Source organism: Phocoena phocoena, chromosome 1 (genome assembly GCF_963924675.1).
Source record: "Phocoena phocoena chromosome 1, mPhoPho1.1, whole genome shotgun sequence".
Taxonomy (NCBI): Eukaryota; Metazoa; Chordata; class Mammalia; order Artiodactyla; family Phocoenidae; genus Phocoena; species Phocoena phocoena.
Genome location: NC_089219.1, coordinates 130,867,382 through 130,888,696, shown reverse-complemented (window position 1 = coordinate 130,888,696; position 21,315 = coordinate 130,867,382). Strand labels below are relative to the sequence as shown.

General features: G+C 36.3%; 1 protein-coding gene across 2 annotated transcripts in view; it reads right to left on the bottom strand.

Moving 5' to 3' along the window:
- The window catches only part of RABGAP1L (RAB GTPase activating protein 1 like), a 619,828-nt gene that overhangs the window by 524,363 nt on the left and 74,150 nt on the right, over window positions 1–21,315 (bottom strand). The gene's annotated exons all lie outside the window — the stretch shown is intronic.

The following is a 21,315-nucleotide window of genomic DNA, read 5'->3' as shown; positions in this document are numbered from 1 at the left end:
GCAATGAACATTGTGGTACATGCTCTTTTTGAATTATGGTTTTCTCAGGGTATATGCCCAGTAGTGGGATTGCTGGGTCATATGGTAGTTCTATTTTTAGTTTTTTAAGGAAACTCCATACTGTTCTCCATAGCGGCTGTATCAATTTACATTCCCACCAACAGTGCAAGAGGGTTCCCTTTTCTCTATACCCTCTCCAGCATTTATTGTTTGTAGACCTTTTGATGATGACCATTCTGACCAGTGTGAGGTGATACCTCATTGTAGTTTTGATTTGCATTTCTCTAATGATTAGTGATGTTGAGCATCCTTTCATGTGTTTGTTGGCAATCTGTATATCTTCTTTGGAGAAATGTCTATTTAGGTCTTCTGCCCATTTTTGGATTGGGCTGTTTGGTTTTTTTGATATTGAGCTGCTTGTATATTTTGGAGATTAATCCTTTGTCAGTTGCTTCATTTGCAAATATTTTCTCCCACTCTTTGGATTGTCTTTTGGTCTTGTTTATGGTTTCCTTTGCTGTGCAAAAGCTTTTAAGTTGCATTAGGTCCCATTTGTTTATTTTTGTTTTTATTCTCATTACCCTAGGAGATGGGTCAAAAAGGATCTTGTTGTGATTTATGTCATAGAGTGTTCTGCTTATCTTTTCCTCTAAGAATTTTATAGTGTCTGGCCTTACATTTAGGTTTTTAATCCATTTTGAAACTCAAGATTTCTTAAATTATGGAGTTTTAATCCCTTAACTGGATTAACATGACGTTATAAATATTCAACAGAAATCTTACTTTGGAAATGATCATTAAGTACAAAGCCTTCAAGAGGTACCCAAATTCTAACTATTGGAATTCAACTCATCTTTCTCTGAGTGTCTGTACCTCTAATATCTTGCATTTATTTTACACATGTCTCTTTCCATCTTTAGACTGTAAGCTCCTTGAAGATAGGAACTGATCTTAAGCATTTAATGCAGCATTTAGTATATGCCTTGCATAGAGCAGGCTCTAAATATAATTGAATGTAGGAAGGATGAAAGAACAGAATCTGAAAAGGAAAGGTAAGTACAAAAGAGCAAAGCTTGAGAATGATGGAAGCCAGGAAAAGAAAACTAACACTAGAGAGCCATAAAGGTATGGGGAGAAAGACGAGTGAAAAGGCTATTAAGCAGGTTATAGCTGGGCAACTCTGAAGAGACATAAAAAATCTAATACCCTTATTTCTCTGATGTAAAATTTGTTTGTGGGTGTTGTACAAGGAAAAAAGACAAATTAAAGCTCTAATTATCTAAAGCCAAACTTCTGTTTTATTTTTTAAATACCACTCAAAAAAAATTTTAAGTTCTCAAATGGGTACCACTTAGAATTTTTATTGAATAATTTGTCTGTCTCTACTTACAGTATAATAGAAACACTAACAGTACTGTATTATGTAGCCTTCTGCTGACATACACTTTACAAATATTTACTCCAGCCCAAATACTAAAGTCAGTGTGATATTTTTAGCACTAAGTTTTGAGAAAGCTCAGCTTTCCTCCTGTAGTTATAAGAGATCTGAGTCACTCAACTCCCAGAGCCATATTCAAATCATTAGAACACCATATCCCCCTGGTGTAACAAGAGCCATAATTTCTCCAACTGAAAAATTACGCCCTTTCCTTTGAGGAAAAGAGAGAACGGCACATGAATTAGTTCCGAAAGAGAGAATGCTAAAGAGAATGGCATATGAATTAGTTCCATAATATTTCTGCAAGTAGTTAATAAACTCTCAGTCTTGCTTCAGCTAAAGGAGTTAACTGTTTACAAAATGCAATTATAAAGTAATCGGGACACTAGATTCTGGTCCTGACACTGTCACTTAATCTCAGAGTCTCAGTTTCCAGAACTTTAAATGAGATAGTTCAGTATAATTAAATTCAAATAACATTTATTGAGTATATTCTGTGCAAATATATAATGCCTAAATTGTTGCCAGGCTCCAACATTTAAATATTTTAATGATTTGAGGTTATCAAAATTGTCCTGATTGAAATAGACTATATAAAGAGAACCCAACAACTAGCACCCTCCTCCTCAGGGATTTTCCTCAGACACCTACCTCCCCAAGCCCTGCCCTTGGGAGTCACAGTTGCTCTCAGCAATTTCTGGCTTCAACCCAAACCCCAGCACGAGGCTGATAAAGAATGGCAGTCTGACATACTCAGCTCCCACCTGAAATGGGGGCAGTGTCTGAGGAGGAAAAGGGAGATTCAAGTAAGGTGCTAGTCTGTAAAACAAAGAAAAGGTTTTAGCATGAAAACCACTCATAAACCGTGTGACCTTGGGCAAGCTGCCTAACCTTCCTAAGCATTTTTTTCTATACTAAAAAAAATGGATAAAATACTACCTCACAGGACTGATGTGAGAATTAAACAGATACTTCACATAGTTTTCCGTACATATTTTTCATTATTATTAATGATTAATAATGTTGAATCAGTTACTCAACCTGTTTCCAGGGACCAGGCTACCTACCAAGTATTAAGGACATTCTACCTCAGGAGAGGGCAAGCAGTAGATGAGTCTAAGATCTCTTCTAATTCAAAGGTTCACTGAAAATATGCAGCTGTATCACCATCACCACCACCAGGGTGTGTGAATGATCACACCAAGGTAGTCACTACAATCTTACAGTCTGCATCTTAATCACTAAGTTAGCAGCAAAAGGGGGTAAGGTGGTCATGCAAACGCTAGACACAAGGTCTCTGAAATGGGCAGTTATGGTAGTATGGTATATGAAATTGCATAACTACCATCTGCTATTACTTATGGGAATAAAAGTCCAGAGGCTAGAGAGGGCTCACTTCACAATATGGAGAACAGCAATAAAATGCTGATAATAGTCCCAGGCATATGGATATGTTCAATAAAGTTAGCTTCTATTATTGTTATCATCATGTCATAGAAGCAGTCTCTGGGGACTATCACAAAAATAAGTTTCAAGTACTATAGGCTCTCAGGCACCCTATATACCTTAACACTGCTGGCAAACTGTAGGGTCTCCAGATTTCACTAGAGATCATTCTCCAGAACATTTAAATTTCTTCAGTCAGTTGAAGCATGATTAAGATGTCTTAATCTAACACAAATACATTTTGTTATGGTTTACTACCACCACACCAAGTAAAGCAGGTGCTGGTCAAAGATGAAGCAAGCTTAAGTAACCACAGTGCTGACAGAGTAGGCACTCAATAAACATCTGGGAGGGAGAGAGAGAATCTAAGGGGAAAGCAAAAATCCCTTCCCCTCAAATACAATGGATTATTTCTGGGTTCCTAGTACTTTTGATCTGAAATTCCATGGTTTGATGGGATCCCAAAACAATATATACCTCTTAACAGATAAAAATCCAAAAGGAGTGGGTACGAGTAGAGAGAAGCAATGGTTTTTCATGACTCTTCCCTCATATTACCTCAATAAAAATGCTCACTCTCTTCCTGATTTCCCTTTAGACTAATATTCAGGCAGATATATCAACCAAATGAGATTTTTCGAATTTGACTATAGGTACTGTGAAATACTAAATCTCTGACAGGAAGAGCAGTTTATATGAGGTTTAACAACAAAATAGGCACTTATAAATTAAAATCTATTAGGCTAATAAGCATATAAAACATGTTCAATCTCATTTATAATCAAGGAAATATAAACAAAATGAAATGTTACTTATCACCAATCAGAATGGTAACTATTTAAAGACTGATAATATCTCCTGTTGTTGAAGGCAGGAGGTAAAGGGTGCTCAGATGAACTACTGAGTGGGACATACATTTGCAGTCTTTCTAGAGAGCAATTTAGTAGTACCTATCAAAAACCAGATTGCGCTTCAGAATATATATACAAAGAAGACTATTCTTTACATCTGTAATAGCAAAAAGGAAGAATGGAAATTGCTGTTAGAACCTTCAAAAGAGAAATGGAAAAGTAAGTTATGCTATAACCATGCCACAGAATACTATGCAATTTGAAAAACTGAGAAATAGTTTAATGTAGTGTTCATAACAGATTGTTTAATGAGAAAATCATGTTGCCAAACATGATATACACGATATACACAATGTTCCTTTTGGAAACCAATACATAAACTGTTAAATGATTTCTCTTGAGAATTAGCATTGGTGGACAATAGGAGTCCATTTTATATTTATTTTAAAATTTTAAGCAGTGAAAAAGAGAAAGAAAACTCCATGTATTTTTGTGTGTTTGTTTTTGAAGTAATACAAAGATGATTATTCTTCCCAAATCATAAATCAGTGACTGGCTTTACACAGTTGATTTTTCAGTAGTACTGTTAATATATTTAAATGTCTTAAAGATTTGATTAAGTAAATGATTTTCTCAGTCAAAACCCATTTTAGTTGATTCATATGCTTGGTTAAATTGAAATGACAAACATATCAATAATATTTGCAAGGGAAAAATAGAACATACTATTATAAGTATACCTCAGAGAAAATCCACTTGGGGTTTTTTACATTTGGTTCATCATTTGTCAACAGCAATAATTATTTTAAGAACTCTAGACTGTTTCTAACCAATCTCCTCTCTGTATTAGGCTACCATTTAAAATGTTATTGTTATATTAAGCTGAAGCCATTGTGAATAAATATTCATCTCTCTCTTAGCATGCTGGATCTAAACAACCTCTTCAAACACATGAACCACTTTTTGGTTCGCTTTTACTGAACCACTCAGGAAAATATAATTACACCAAAAACATTAATGGACAGATGAATAAAATCAAGTCAAATTTCTATAAAAACTGTGTGGAATTTAGCCAGTTGCACTGACCCTTCAAGTACAAGGTTCATTTAAAAGTCAGCCCTACTATCAACAATGACATTTGTAGGATTAAATTAAGCCTTCCAATTTTCAAAAAAGTACCAGTATATAACGTTATTTAGAATATGATTGATGTGCACATAAATGTGTGAGATTTCTGTACTTTGAACACATTTCGTTAAAACAAAAATCCTCAGGTTATGAGATGATTACTTTCCTTTAAAAAGAAATGACAAGAAAGAAATTTTGTATTAACCTAAAACTTTAGATATCAAAGATTTCCCTCAATTCCCTTAAATTAAGTAGGAAAAAGGGGTTTTCAAGAAGGAGGGGAATCCCATATCAGTTAAATTTCTGGGATTTCAAATAAAAACATCTTTGTATGTAATGTGAATTCTGAATAATATGTAAGAAACATGAGTAAGTGGTCAAGTTTTCATCCGTACTTGATGTAGCACTAGCCTCGGTGCTACATCCAACAATTTGCACAATCAAATTTTATAGAATTCAATCTCCCTCTTATCTTCTAATATTCTTTCCTCTCCAATCTCATCCTAATCTATAATATTTATAGAAAGTGTTGATAGGGAAATTACAAAGGCAATATTGTGACAATGTCCCTAAGTAAATTATAAATTAATTTTAACCTCCACCTATCAAGAAGTTTAAGACATGAAATCAAACAATGAAGTATCACATTAGTTGGCATTCAGGAGAATTTGGGGGATTGGGAAACATGAAGAATTATCACACTGAAGTTAGAAAAATGATGAAGGACAGCTGCATGCATATTGGAATGACATGAAAATAGCACTAATTAGAAAGAACTAGGGCTAAGTTTCTACAGGAGTACTGGTTAATTCAAAACTAATTTTCTAACTTGTGAACTAAATATTTTAAACAAATTAGGAAGAAATAAAGAAAAGTGAACATGATCAATTAATGCTCAAAAGCATATCTTTACATTAATAATGTTCCAGATAATGTAAATAGTATATCTACAAAGTACTAAATAAACCAAATTTGACACCAGCCTGAAAACAAAAACACCAAAAGAAAAAAAAAGGAACACCAAAGGAAAATCAAACCTATAAAAGTTTAAAAACCAAATAGGAGCATTTTAAAATAAACATTTATTTAATTAACTCTTTCCTAAAAGCATACAATACAAAAAGAAACAATAAATTAAAAAGACGTACAATATAAAAACCCACAACTCATATTTGCTATATTCACAATCTTATACTTACTATAAGGTTACAATTTAAGTTTCATGCAATATATTTATATTTTTAAATCTTTTAGATAAAATGTCTTAAAGTCTGATTTTCTTACCAAAGATTCTGCACTGTACTAACCTTGAAGAGCAATCCTCCCTGGATCAATACGAAAAAAGATTTTTACTATCTTAAGGTGTACTTTTTCATTAGATTATCCATTTATGACAGTTTGAATTAAATAAACATTTTGGACTTGCCAAAACAACCAACAGCACAATTGTACCTTGAATATTAACAAATTGTTCAGGCACACTTAAGTAACTAAATGAGAGGATGGGTGCTTGCCATCACACCTATGTGATAAAACACTAACTCTAGCATGCTTTTCTTTTCCTTCTTGCTACTTCTCATATTTCCTTTCAAATATATTTTCCATTAAGAACAAAATCAATTCATGAAATCTGAGTTGCTCTACTTAAGGTCATTTCAAAATGAAAAAGAAAAATTATTTTTTAGATACTTTCCACTAGAAATACACTAAAACTTTACTGTAACACACTATACATAGTAAAAGTTTTATAAGAACAGTTTATTTTCAAGCACTAATAAAAAGGGCATGTATTATGTAATAAAATGTAACTAGCAAAAAGTAACATCAACTATAATGTGGCCCCATGTTTTGTACACAAAGGACAGTACAGTTATAACAGAACATTCCATAGTTTCAAAAATTACACAAAGCATACTTAAAGCTATTCATAAATATGCTGTGACTGTCAGGGTTGGCCAACTTTTCTGTAAAGGGCCAAATAGTAAATATTTTCAACTCTCACATGTTCTTATCTTTCTTATTTCTTTTTTTGTGGGGGAGGAGGGCTGGGGAAGACTGTATAAAAATATAAAAAACATTCTTGGCACAGAAGCCATACAAGAAAGAACAAGTTGTGGGCCAGATTTGCCAGCAGGCTATAGTCTGCCAACCCTAGGACCCTTCCCTTTCAAAGTAGCTATTCATTCTTATTTGCTTCAAAATATTAAAGATGAAAGAATTTTTAAATGTCCAACACTACATTTTCCAAAGGAATTAATTTCTTTAAAAGTAAGGGTATACCTATAGTAATATAAAAGCCTAGACTATCTATTTTACAATTTAAATATAAATCATTCCCATACACATTGAACATGTTAGAATCAGAGTTCAATCTGCCAAATTCAAGAATCTTATCACTTAAAAAAATAAAACTCTAGATCCCAGTGAATTTTCCACAAGTTAAAGACAGTATAATAAACTTTCCAGGCAAAAAAAAATACTGTGGGAAATGAATTAAAATATATTCTTTGTCAACTGAAAGGTCAATTACTCTTTAAAACTGCATGAGAACTTTTGTCGTTTTTAGGGAGGGCGGGCGGGGGGTAAAAGACATGCAACCTAGAAACATGAGAATGTAGTTTACTTTCCACTGAATGCTACAGATATTCATCCTTGGAGGTACTGTATTTTAAAATATAAAGATTACTACATGATCGAGGTGGAATAAGATTAGACCTTAACAGACTGTACTCATGAATTAAACACTACAATTTTGTATTTTAGATTTCTAAATGAAATACAAATCACAGGGGAGGAAATTAAATGCTTGAGTTCAGCTGATATGGGACCCAATCATACTCAATCATCCATTGGTTAGATCTCAGTGTTTTCTGAAACACCACTGGTTATTTGCAGGGGAAAAGGTCAAAAGCCCAAACAATACTCCTAATCTCACAGTACTTAGGATCTAAGCCACATATTTGGCACTTGATTATACTTAGGTCAAATGCAATACACACTGTGATGTGGCATAGTATTACTTAATTCCTGCAATGATTTAAAATGTTTATTCCCACCTAAAATGTAAGTAACCTTAAAGGAATTTTTGTCACTCTCAGTACCAAGCATAATGCTAAAATATGTAGGTACACAAATATTTCTTAAATGAATGAAATTAATTAATATACAAATATGCTCTCTTCCAGGGTGAACTAACCTAGCACTAAGCCTTTAAATATGGCAATTAAAGACAGGTACGACTCAGTCACCTTTTCCCGTCAATTATTTCTCTAAAATCGGTCATTTTTTATTTCCAGGACCAGCACCCTAGTTCAAGCTTTATCTCCTCAAATTAGATGTATATATCATGGATTCTTCACTATTCTAAACTGCATTTTACATAATATACTGCCAGCTTAATCTTCCTAATGCAAACCTTTGCTCATGCCATGCCCGAGCTCAAAATCCCTCTAAGATTCTCCACTGCTTTACACAAAGTCTGTGCTGTTCAGTGTTTCTAGGGAGTTTCTCCAAGGCCTGCTCTCAACCTGCCTCTTCAACCTCACATTCACTGTCTCCTAGGCATACCGAAGATTCTGTTCATGTCTGTACTTTTTGCTTTCACATATGTCAAAATGCTATGCTTCTTACTTTCTACTCTTGCAAATCTCACTAACTCTTTCAAACTTTCCCAGACTTGGTCATTTGATAATGAATTGAAACTAGCATTTACCAGAGATGCACTGCATGGAACTCTCTGACAGACCCACAAAGATGAGTAAGAATTGAGCTTCTCAGAGGAATTTACAGTCGCCAGGAGAGAGAAGACACATGTAACTATAATTTAATATGGAATATCATAAATGACACTAAAAACGTGTAAGTAGAATTATAGTGGAATTCTGTAGTCAGGGAACAAGAGATTACTTCTGACTGGGGATAAGTAGAGGTATCATGAGAAAAATATCATTTAACCTGATAGCTGAACCTTGGCTTCAAAAGGCAGAGATGGGAAGGACTTCACAAGTAATGGAAATAGCTCAATAAAAGACACTCAAAACCTACAGCAATCAATGCTCTTATAATTCATTTGGAAATTCATCATGTACTGTTTTGAAGTTGTCTAGGTCATTTTTTGGGTTTTTTTTTTTTTTTTTAGAATTTAATTTTTTTTCCAGTTGTATTGAGATATAAATGACATACAGTACTGTATAAGTTTCAGTGTCCAGTATCTAGGTCACTTTTTGTTTAGCTAATACTGCATATATTTATATCCTTGGTAGGGCCTGGTCTAATAGGAGAGATGAGATATAAACTTGTAAAATAAGGGGAGTAATAGTAATTATCTTGCATGGTTACAGTAACAAGTGAGGTAACATGTATGCAAAAGTGGCTATTACATAACAGATGCTTGAAAAAGGATAGTTTCCTTCATTTCTGGTACCTAGCTCTTTGTTACAGGCAGTTCTAAAATGACCCCTACGATTCCTGCCTCCTGGTATAAACACCCTATAAAGTCCCTACACTTGAGTGTGGGTGGGACATATGAATATGATGGATGTCATGGCTGTGATCACATTGTGTTACATGCCAAAGGTGAAGGGATGCTGCAGATATAAAGTCCCTAACCACTCTGGCTTTAAGTTAATCAAAGGGAGTCTATCCCAGATGAGCCTGACCTAATCAGGTAAACCCTTAAAAGAGGCCTTGGGCCTTCCCTTAGAGAGATTCTCCTCCTGGCCTTGAAGCAAGCCCCCATGAGTGCTACAACTGCAAAGAAATGAATTCTGTGAGCTCTGAAGGGAACCCCAAGTCTTAGATGAGACTGAAGCCCCAACCAAAACTTTGATTGCAGCTTCGTGAGACCACGAACAGAGGACCCAGCTAAGCCATGCCCAGACTCTCGATCCATGGAAACTGTGAGATAATAAATGTGTGTTACTTTAAGGTGCTAAATTTTTTTGTAACTTGTTATGGAGCAATATAAAGCTAATTAATACACTCTTCTCCCTCTACTTTCTCTCAAACACCTTCCCTTATCAAATGTATTTTTTAATCATTTTAATTTGTTGAAACAGATAATGTAAAAATGCAAGAATGAAACAACAATATTCTAAAGTCCTTTCTTCCCTCTCACTGACTCTCTCTCATACACATGCATGTGTGTGCACACACACACCAATTTTATAAATACAGAAAGTATCTGATTGGAAAAGAAACAGTATGTAGTCTACCAATATTATTTTATTGGAACATATTTCCTCATCTGTAAAATGATATAATAATAGTATTGACATTATAGGGTTGATAAGAGGATTAAATAAATTGAAGTCAGTAAGCAATTTAAATCCTTGTTACTCAAAGTCTGGTGTGACCAAGAGCAATGGCATCTGGTAGAAGATTTTTTTTTTTTTAATAAGAGTTCATTTTAACAAGATCTCCAGGTAATACATGTGCACATTTAAAGTTTAAGAAGCACTTCATTAATGAGCACTTATCTCTCATGTAAGTGCAATATGATCATTATATTTCTTAAAAAACTCATTTCTTTTCTATACTCTCTATCTTCTTTTCATTTGAATATAAAGAAATTTCATTTGCAAACTGATTTCTATAGTAAAAGCTGTTTGTGATTATCTTTTCTCTAATCAGACTATGAATTAAGAAATTAAAAGAAAATAAGCCTCTAGTTGAGTGTGAGACTATTTTGCTCTCTACTCAAAATGAGTTAGAAGTAGTATTAGACAGCTAATCATCACTCAGATCAAGGGGAAAATTTTTTTTCTAGATAGCATTTAACCAATCCAAACACAAAAACAAAAAATGTAGATTACACAAAACATAAAAAGTACAACCAAGTGTGAAACTTGCCTAATATTACTGTGAATCTGGTCTTTTACAATTACTTGGGCATGTGTCTTAAAGGAAATCACACTATATTTGCCAACCACTGCCTTCTTGTAACTTACTATCCATTTTACGAGTAACTAAATACAATTCTGAGGTCAACAAACAGAAAGCCAGTTTGAAATCCAAAGGAAGTAATACCAAGTGCACCTCAAGTTTCAAAAGCAGGAGCAATTCAGAACTTGTGGAAGTATATAAACGTGACAAAGTAGTTTAAAGACAATCCCTATAGGGCTTCCTTGGTAGCGCAGTCATGACAAAGTAATTTAAAGACAATCCCTATAGGGCTTCCTTGGTAGAGCAGTGGTTAAGAATCTGCCTGCCAAGGCAGGGGACACAGGTGCGAGCCCTGGTCCGGGGAGGATCCCACATGCTGTGGAGCAGCTAAGCCCGTGGGCCACAACTACTGAGCCTGTACTCTAGAGCCCACGAGCCACAACTACTGAGCCCGCATGCCTATAGCCTGTGTTCCTCAACAAGAGAAGCCACCACAATGAGAAGCCCCTGCTCGCCGCAACTAAAGAAAGCCTGCACACACTAACAAATACCCAACGCAGTCAAAAATAAAATAATTTTTTAAAAATAATAGTAATCCCTATAATGTTGCATTGATGGACTTAACTTTCTGCTAAGATTCCTTGCATTCAAATTAATACCCTTTAACACACTTCACTTTTTGAACAGCATTTGAAAAATATGCAAAGGTACCTTAATTCATTTTATTTTAGATCTTTCCCAGGAAATTAAGAGCAACTTTAGTCCTTTTAAATCTGCATCCCTTTTTAGTTAAATTACAGGCTAAGGTAAGACAATTTAGAGTGACTTGAACTTCCACTTTTGCTTTGACAGGCAAATTGCTGAAAATAATTAAATAAAAGAATACTCCAATTCCCCCCAGCAGGAACACATTTCTATGCCACCTCCAGTTCTAACTTTTGATATTTGCGTTGACAGAATGTCAATTACAGAACTAATAATAAAGTGTATTGAAAATGTATGAAGTCTCTGATCTATAAAAGAAAAGAAACTATTACTTCCTACTCTGTGATATTTGTAGCTTTTCTAATACAGGTGATGGCTAATAGATTTTCAAAAGGCAAGGTGACATTTCAAACAGTGAAAAACTGTTAAGAACAGAAGTGAAAAATTTTTAGGGAAAAACAGAAATCTGATGACTTGTTCTTATTCAGACCATATATAAGAATGAGAAATTGGGCTTCCCTGGCGGCGCAGTGGTTGAGGGTCCGCCTGCCGTTGCAGGGGACGCGGGTTCGTGCCCCGGTCCGGGAGGATCCCGCATGCCGCAGAGCGGCTGGGCCCGTGGGCTGTGGCCGCTGGCCCTGTGCGTCTGGAGCCTGTGCTCCGCAGAGGGAGAGGCCACAGCAGTGACAGGCCCGCGTACCACAAAGAGAAAAAAGAAAAAAGAAGGAGAAATTGAAATTTTTATGTATGTTTTTCATATTTTCAATTGCAATTCCATAAATGTTACCTCTTTTTTCTAGTCTTTCTCAGTATGAAATCATTTTGAAGCTATTTAAGGAAAAATAGTATTCATTTATTATAATTTTATTATAATAAATATATTTATTATTTATTCCTTCATTTATTATTTTTCATATTGTTTACTGAATCTCATTGAGAAGTCGGCATTTGAGGAAAGATTAGAAAGAGAAGAAGGAGAGGCCCATGTGGCAATCTAAGAAACAAGGAGTTCCAGCCAGAGGGTACAGCAAGTGCAGCAGCTCGAAGGCAGAGTACACCTGGTGTGTTTGAAGAATAGCAAAGGATAAGGGTGGAATTTGTGGGGCAGAAAGTGACAGGAAATGAGGTCAGAAAGGTTAAAAGCAGAGAGCAAAATCACAGACAGCCTTGTAAACTATGGTAAAGAACTTTGGCAAGTGAAATGAAAAGCCAACTGAGGATTTTTAGAAGAAATGTGATCTGACAGATTTCAAAAGGATGACTATGGTGATATGGAATACAGACTAAGGGGTTGTGGACAAGGGTGGAAGGCAGCAGACCCGTTAGGAGGTACTGCAATAATCCAGTACAAGAAATGACAGGGCCAGAGAGAGGTCAGATTCTGGATTCTAAGATTTGGAGCCTAGGAGCTGTCACTTGCTGACAGGGGAAGACTAAAGGCTTGGTTGTGGGAGAATCAGCCTTCACCCATATACTCCACCTGGAACACATCCTCTCCGTAGAATAGAAAAGAGAGACGCAAAACCATCGTACACATGCAAGGCCTCACGTCCAGCATGGATCTGTGACTAGCTAGGAACCCCTCTGTTCTGAGTGTGTGTACAGCCTTGCATGTGTACACAGCCTCCCAGACCACCAGTGATATGTAGAATCTAATGAGGCCCATTCATTCCTTAAATCTCCTTATTAAAATTCTGGTCAATCTGTGGCTTTCCCCAACCAGAATTACAACCTCATGCTACTTAAAACATTGGTCTTCCCATTCTTTTGCCATAAAAAAATCACTATTGTTTCCAACAACGTTCTAGAAATATGGGGTTTTTCTACATTTGCTCCAAATCGAGTCCCTTCCACGGGTGAAAACAAAGCTACTAGTTTTCACAGCTTGCCCCACCCTAGCAAAACCACCACGATAATAAGCCAGTGGTGGGGATGAGAAGAATGGGAGCAGCCTCAAGCACTAAAACACCACAGACTGTTCTACCCAAGGTTCAGTGGTTTTTCTTAAATAAATGCTTCTCAATTTTTTATATAATTTGATCACTTTCTCAAGACCTTAACTGGCTGTTTTCTGACAATTTTATTGACATTTATGATTGCTTTTTGATGAGCAGATTTGCCAAGCTCCTCACCCAAGCCATTCTGCACTAAACACATTTTAAATGTAATTTGCCTGAGCAACCTACTAAAAAATGTCATAGAAAATATTTTTAAACATTTCTAATTACGGAAATTGCCAGTATGCTAAAATCACTATTTTCTTTTGACTGCTAACATGCCTTTGTTGAAGAGCTTACTCAGGTGACCTTAAGTAGAAAAAAGCCTCTAAGCAGAGTAAATAGCATTTGCAAAGACACAGAAGCACGTCAGGGAACTGCATGCATTTTGTTAAGTGTTAGGTTAAGTGTTGGGTGGGTAACTATTTTTAGCTCTCCCTTTCCTACTACAGATGAGCTCAAATCTCTTACACCCTAAATATGCCCTTTGTTGGCCAGATGCAACCCAATGTTTTTACTCCAATCTCTTTTCTCGTCTTCTCCATCAACCTTCTTGAAAGAATAGTTTGAACACTATTCAAACTTCTCCCCTTCCTCACCTCTAGTCAATCCTCAATCCACTACAATAAGGCTTCCTTCCCAACTTTACTAAAATTACCCTCAGAGGGGTTCAGTAATCTCTCAAATTTACCAAATCCAATTAACAATTTTTGGTACTTATCATACTGAAACTCTTGTTCCATTTGTCAATACTGCACATCACTCTTTCCTTCTGAATCTCCACTCCTTAGTCTATTACCACATTGTCTTAGCTCTCCTCATATTGTTCTGATCATTTTTCTGCAGATAAGTCCTTTAGCTGCACTTAAAGGATCTCTTAAACTCTACTTCTAAACCCCCCCTCCCACATTTCTCCCAAGGAAATTTCAGCCATTATCATTGCTTCACACTGATGACTCTCAAACCTTTATCTCCAGTTGTAAAACTTCTCTCACAATTTAAGACTATTTCTAATAACTGAAAAGTAGTTCCACTTTAATGTTCCACAGTGAGTTCAAATTCATCAGTGTCTGAAACTGAATAAATCTTACCCCCACCCCCAAACCGACTCTTCCCAGGTGTTCTCTATCTCATTTGTTGGCATCCACACCATCCAGGCACCTCAGCTACAAACCTAGATTGAATTTATGATTCTTTCTCCTCCCTTCTCTTCTGCTGCCCATGACATCCAATTAAGTTACAAGCCCCACTGCTTTAACCTCAGGAATATTCTCAAATCTCTTTTACCCCTCATTCCTTACATTTTGAGGTAGTCATTTTGACACAACTGTGTCAAAAGAACTTTGTCAAAATGGCTATGTCAGAAATGAAGCTTGACAGCATAGCACAGGGAGATGGGCTCGGTGCTTTGTGACCACCTGGAGGGGTGGGAGAGGGAGGATTGGGAGGGAGGCTCAAGAGGGAGGGGGTATGGGGACACGTGTATGCATATGGCTGATTTGCTTTGTTGTGCAACAGAAACTAACACGGTATTGTGAAGCAATTATACTCCAATAAAGATCTATTAAAAAAAAAAAGAAATGAAGCTTGAGCCCAATTTAGCTCTCTGCCAAGACTGGAAAATGATGGCCTATCCAATACTTCCTACATGATTTTAAGATCCTGGCAGTGAATGTTTCTAAATATTTGCTGATTAAAGCCATGGCCGCTGAGCCTGCGCATCCGGAGCCTGTGCTCCACAACGGGAGAGGCCACAACAGTGAGAGGCCCGCATACCGCAAAAAAAAAAAAAGATCTAGAAAATGTAAGATCTACAATATCTTGTCTGTAAAGGGAATACTAAAAATACTACCTTTTAAGCAATTAGAAGCGGAGTTACAATTCAGTGGTTTAAAGAAGAATACAGGCATGCCTCATTTTATTGTCCTTTGCTTTACTGCTCTGGCACACATTGTGAACTTTACAAATTGAAGGTTAGTAGCAATCCTGGGTCCAGCAACTCTATGGGCAGCATTTTTCCAATAGCATTTGCTCACTTCAAGTCTCTGTGTCACATTTTGGTAATTCTCACAATATTTCAAACTTTTTCATTATTATCACATTTGTTATGGTCATCTGTGATCAATGATTTGATGTTACTATTGCAAAAAAGATTACAACTTGCTGAAGGCTCAGATGATGGTTAGCATTTTTTAGCAAAAAAGTATTTTTTAATTAAGGTATGTATACTGTTTTTAGCTAGAATGCTATCGCACACTTAATACAGTACAGTGTAGTGTAAATATAACTTTTACATGCACTGGGAAACCAAAAAATTCATGTGGCTCACTTTATTATGATATTTGCTTTATTGCAGTGGTCTGGAACAGAACCCACAATACCTCCAAGGTATGCCTGTACTTTGATTTTGTGTGTCATGAAAATTCATGCGCTTTAGGGTAAGGCTGCCATAGGTTTGAATTCTGTAGATTATACTTTTTTTTTTTTAAACATCTTTATTGGGGTATAATTGCTTTACAATGGTGTGTTAGTTTCTGCTTTATAACAAAGTGAATCAGTTATACATATACACATGTTCCCATATGTCTTCCCTCTTGCGTCTCCCTCCCTCCCACTCTCCCTATCCCACCCCTCCAGGCTGTCACAAAGCACCGAGCTAATATCTCTGTGCCTTGCGGCTGCTTCCCCCTAGCTATCTACCTTACTACATTTGTTAGTGTGTATATGTCCATGACTCTCTCTCGCCCTGTCAAAGCTCACCCTTCCCCCTCCCCATATCCTCAAGTCCGTTCTCCAGTAGGTCTGCGTCTTTATTCCTGTCTTACCCCTAGGTTCTTCATGACATTTTTTTTCCCTTAAATTCCATATATATGTGTTAGCATACGGTATTTGTCTTTTTCTTTCTGACTTACTTCACTCTGTATGACAGACTCTAGGTCTATCCATCTCATTACAAATAGCTCAATTTCATTTCTCTTTAAGGCTGAGTAATATTTCATTGTGTATATGTGCCACATCTTCTTTATCCATTCATCCGATGATGGACACTTAGGTTGTTTCCATGTCCGGGCTATTGTAAATAGAGCTGCAATGAACATTTTGGTACATGACTCTTTTTGAATTTTGGTTTTCTCAGGGTATATGCCCAGTAGTGGGATTGCTGGGTCATATGGTAATTCTAGCTGTAGTTTTCTATGGAGAACCTCCATACTGTTCTCCATAGTGGCTGAACCAACTCACATTCCCACCAGCAGTGCAAGAGTGTTCCCTTTTCTTCACACCCTCTCCCGCATTTATTGTTTCTAGATTTTTTGATGAAGGCCATTCTGACTGGTGTGAGATGATATCTCATTGTAGTTTTGATTTGCATTTCTCTAATGATTAATGATGTTGAGCATTCTTCCATGTGTTTGTTGGCATTCTGTATATCTTCTTTGGAGAAATGTCTATTTAGGTCTTCTGCCCATTTTTGGATTGGGTTGTTTGTTTTTTTGTTATTGAGCTGCATGAGCTGCTTGTAAATTTTGGAGATTAATCCTTTGTCAGTTGCTTCATTTGCAAATGTTTTCTCCCATTCTGAGGGTTGTCTTTTGGTCTTGTTTATGGTTTCCTTTGCTGTGCAAAAGCTTTGAAGTTTCATTAGGTCCCATTTGTTTATTTTTGTTTTTATTTCCATTACTCTAGGAGGTGGGTCAGAAAGGATCTTGCTGTGATTTATGTCATAGAGTGTTCTGCCTATGTTTTCCTCTAAGAGTTTGATAGTTTCTGGCCTTACATTTAGGTCTTTAATCCATTTTGAGCTTATTTTTGTGTATGGTGTTAGGGAGTGATCTAATCTTATACTTTTACATGTACCTGTCCAGTTTTCCCAGCACCATTTATTGAAGAGGCTGTCCTTTCTCCACTGGACATTCCTGCCTCCTTTATCAAAGATAAGGTGTCCATATGTGCATGGGTTTATCTCTGGGCTTTCTATCCTGTTCCATTGATCTTTCTGTTTTTGTGCCAGTACCATACTGTCTTGATTACTGTAGCTTTGTAGTATAGTCTGAAGTCAGGGAGCCTGATTCCTCCAGCTCCTTTTTTCGTTCTCAAGATTGCTTTGGCTATTCGGGATCTTTTGTGTTTCCATACAAATTGCGAAATTTTTTGTTCTAGTTCTGTGAAAAATGCCAGTGGTAGTTTGATAGGGATTGCATTGAATCTGTAGATTGCTTTGGGTAGTATAGTCATTTTCACAATGTTGATTCTTCCCATCCAAGAACATGGTATATCTCTCCATCTATTTGTATCATCTTTAATTTCTTTCATCAGTGTCTTATAATTTTCTGCATACAGGTCTTTCGTCTCCTTAGGTAGGTTTATTCCTAGATATTTTATTCTTTTTGTTGCAATGGTAAATGGGAGTGTTTTCTTTATTTCACTTTCAGATTTTTCATCATTAGTATATAGGAATGCCAGAGATTTCTGTGCATTAATTTTGTATCCTGCTACTTTACCAAATTCATTGATTAACTCTAGTAGTTTTCTGGTAGCATCTTTAGGATTCTCTATGTATAGTATCATGTCATCTGCAAACAGTGACAGCTTTACTTCTTCTTTTCCGATTTGGATTCCTGTTATTTCCTTTTCTTCTCTGATTGCTGTGGCTAAAACTTCCAAAACTATGTTGAATAAGAGTGGTGAGAGTGGGCAACCTTGTCTTGTTCCTGATCTTAGTGGAAATGCTTTCAGTTTTTCACCTGTAGATTATACTTTTTTAGCCCTATGACCTCGAATAATTTACTTAAAAATTTTTTAGTCTATTTCCTCACATGTAATATAAAGACGATAATAGTAATTTCTCAGGACTAATGTGAGTAAAATATGAAACTAGGTCTATTAAATATCAAATACATTATATACACAAAGCAGATATTTAATCCATTTTAGTTAGTTATCCTTCTTTTAAGTTAGTGAATAGAAGTGAGGAATTTTTATTTACTAAATTAGAATAAAAGGCATTATTATGTGGTACTAAATTGTATAATATATTTTTACTGAGTAGGGCTGAGTCATTCTATTATTTTTCTTCTTTCCCAATTCTAGCTCCATATATTTTTTCATTTCTAAAGGAAATGGCATTTTTGCAAGACATTATCTGAAATCTTGTGTTCAAGTAACTTTCTGGTAGATACTTGTCACACCTGTTTATTCTTCTTCCTGAGCACACAGCTCAATTATATTCCCCAACCACCCCTGTGGTTCTTGTTTAGCAGAAAAGAATGTGCACAGCTTCCACGTCTGGCCCAAAATTCTCCTTCATGCGATCTCTGTCTTTTCCTCTTCATGTTGGCTGGGATAGAGATGACAAAAGTGTTCCCGGAAGTCATATAAAATATAATGGAGTCACATAATGGAAGTAAGGGCTGAACTCTGTGATCACTAGAATACTAAGGAAGTGAATGTTCTGTGACTCCAAGGCTAGGACATAAAAGGCACTGCAACTTCCACCTTGGTTTCGGGGACTGCCATCTGGGGAAAGCTAACCATTATATCATAAGGACACCCAACGAGAACCATGGGGAGGCCTATGTGGAGAGGAAGTGAAGTTTCTTGCCAACCGCCAGCAACATTTTGGCAGCTATGTGAATCAGCCCCTTGGAAGCTCCTCCAAGCTTTCAGCCCCACCCAATGAAGTCTTCAGATAACTATATCCCCCAGATAATATCTGACTCTTCCTAAGAAACTCTTAGCCAGAATTGACCAGACAAGCCTAATTCCTGACGCACAGAAACCATGAGATAATAAATGTTTTTAAGTCAAAAAAAAAAAATTACTTCCAACCACATGTAAAAATTTAAATAGATCACAGAGAAATCATTAAGGAAAAAAACTGACAGGGAATTCCCTGGCAGTCCAGTGGCTAGGACTCCATGCTTCCACTGCAGGGGCCCATGTTCGATCCCAGGTCAGGGAACCAAGATCCCTCAAGCTGCACGGCACAGCAAAAAAAAAAACCGAAAATGACAAATTAGACTTCACAAAAATTAAACTTTTGTTTCTCAAAAGACAATGTTCATTTCTTTTTATGGCTGAGTAATATTCCATTGTATATATGTGCCACATCTTCTTTATCCATTCATCTGTCGATGGACACTTAGATTGCTTCCATGTCCTGGCTATTGTAAATAGAGCTGCAGTTGAACATTGCGGTACATGACTCTTTTTGAGTTATGGTTTTCTCAGGGTATATGCCCAGTAGTGGGATTGCTGGTAGTGAGGTGGATGGACCTAGAGTCTGTCATACAGCGTGAAGTAAGTCAGAATGAGAAAAACAAATATCATATGGTAACACATATATATGGAACCCCCCCCCAAAAAAGTGGTTATGAAGAACCTAGGGGCAGGACAGGAATAAAGACGCAGACATAGAGAATGGACTTGAGGACACAGGGAGGGGGAAGGGTAAGCTGGGACGAAGTGAGAGAGTGGCATGGACTTATATATACTACCAAATGTAAAATAGATAGCTAGTGGGAAGCAGCTGCACAGCCCAGGGAGATCAGCTCCATGCTTTGTGACCACCTAGAGGGGTGGGATCAGGAGGGTGGGTGGGAGGCACAAGAGGGAGGGGATATGGGGATATATATATATATGTATAGCTGATTCACTTTGTTATAAAGCAGAAATTAACACACCATTGTAAAGCAATTATACTCCAATAAAGATGTTAAAAAAAGAGAGATATTGTTCAGAAAATGAAAAGGCAAACTACAGAGAGGGAGAAAATATTTGCAAAACATATCCGATAAAGGACCTTTGCCAACGTATATAAAGAAATCTTAAAAATCAACAAGAAAAAAAAAATCAACAAGGAGACAAATAACCCAATTTTAAAATGGTCAACAGATTTGAATAGAGTCTTGACCAAGAAGACAAACAGGTGGCAAATACCATAGAAAAAGATGCACGACAGAATTAGTCATTAGAGAAATTCAACTTAATATCACAAGAAATGATTATACACCCTCTAGAATGGCTAAAATTTTTTAAACTGACAATGCCGAATGTTGGTAAGGATACAAAGCAACTGACTCATCAGTAAGGAAAATGGCACAGCTACTGTGAAAAACAGCTCAGTTGTTTCCTACAAAGTTATCAACATACACTTACTGTAAGACATAGCCATTCCACTCCTAGGTGTTTACCCAAGAGAAATGAAAGCACATATTCACCAAAGACTCATACTCAAATGTTCATAGCAGCTCTATTCCTAATAGCCAATAGCTAAAAACAAATTCACCATTAACTGGTGAATAGACAGATAAACAAATCGTGGCATATCTTTACAACAGATTACGACTAACAATAAAAAGGAACCACCTATTGATACAACATATATAAATCTCAAAAGTTTTACGCTATGTGAAAGATGCTATATATCAATACAAAAGTCTGTACTATATGATTCATTTTATATGAAATTGTAGAAAAGGCAAAACATGGTAACGGAACACAGATCAGTGATTGACAAAGACCACAAGTGAGGGGAAAAGATGGACTGTAAAGGGGCATGAGGGAAATTTGGCCAGGGGGGAAGGTGGAGGGAGGGGTGGTTAATGGAAATGTTTTACATCATGATTCTTGCGGTTGTTATACAGATGTATATCCACTTGTCAAAATTTGATGAACCATACACTTAAAACATGTACATTCTATTGTATGTAATTTATACCTTCATAAATTTTTTAAATGAAACACTCAGAATAATGTCTAGCATACTAAGCACTCAACAAATATTAGCTAAAAATAACTTATTTTTATGGCAATCAAAGAAAGGAATGGTTTCATAGAGAGAAAGACTGAGAATTCTAAAATGCCCTTT